Below are 1,179 nucleotides of genomic sequence, written 5' to 3'. Positions count from 1 at the left end.
AATTGGAAAAGAAGAGCTCAAATTATCCCTTTTTGCAGATGATATGATAATATATCTAAGGGACGCCAAAAATTCCACGCGCAAACTCCTAGAAATTATTAACACATTCAGTAAAGTGTCAGGTTACAAAATTAACCTACAAAAGTCTATAGCCTTTCTATATACCAATGACAAGCAGTCAGAGAAAGAGCACAGGGAAACCCTCCCATTCACAATAGCCACAACAAAATACCTTGGAATAAACCTGACCAAAGACATTAAAGAGGTCTACAAGGAAAATTTTAACTCTTTAAAGAAAGAAATTGAAGAAGACATGAGAAGATGGAAGGACCTCCCATGCTCATGGATTGGAAGAATTAATATTGTGAAAATGACCATCATACCAAGAGTCATATATAGATTCAACGCAATGCCAATCAAAATCCCCATGACATTTTTCACAGAATTGGAAAAAACTTTTCTAAGATTTATTTGGAAGCACAAAAGACCTCGGATAGCCAAAACAACCCGAGCAATAAGAGCAATGCTGGGAGGATTACTATACCAGATTTCAAGCTGTATTACAGAGCTATAGTCATAAAAACAACATGGTACTGGCACAAAAATAGACCCATAGACCAATGGAACAAAACTGAAGACCCAAGTATGAGTAAATGGAATTTCAGATACCTGATATTTGACAAAGGGGCCAAGAACATTAACTGGAGGCAAGACAGCATGTTCAGCAAATGGTGCTGGCAAAACTGGATCTCCACCTGTAGAAGAATGAAACTAAACCCTTATCTTTCACCCTGCACAAAAGTCAATCTAAATGGATCAAAGGCCTCAATGTAAAGCCTGAAACTCTGAAACTATTAGAAGAAAACACTGGGGGAAACGTACAAGATATAGGCGTAAGAAAGGGTTTTCTAAACCGGACATCAATTGCTCAGGAAACAAAGGCAAGAATTAACAAATGGGACCCCATTAAACTAAAAAGCTTCTGTACATCAAAGGAGGCAACCAGGGAAGTGAACAGAAAACGCACACCGAAAACACTGGGGGAAACGTACAAGATATAGGCGTAAGAAAGGGTTTTCTAAACCGGACATCAATTGCTCAGGAAACAAAGGCAAGAATTAACAAATGGGACCCCATTAAACTAAAAAGCTTCTGTACATCAAAGGAGGCAACCAGGGA

This window comes from Nannospalax galili, unplaced genomic scaffold, assembly GCF_000622305.1.
Source record: "Nannospalax galili isolate Female #2095 unplaced genomic scaffold, S.galili_v1.0 scaffold113, whole genome shotgun sequence".
NCBI classification, from domain to species: Eukaryota; Metazoa; Chordata; class Mammalia; order Rodentia; family Spalacidae; genus Nannospalax; species Nannospalax galili.
Note: the sequence above shows the minus strand (reverse complement) of the source record.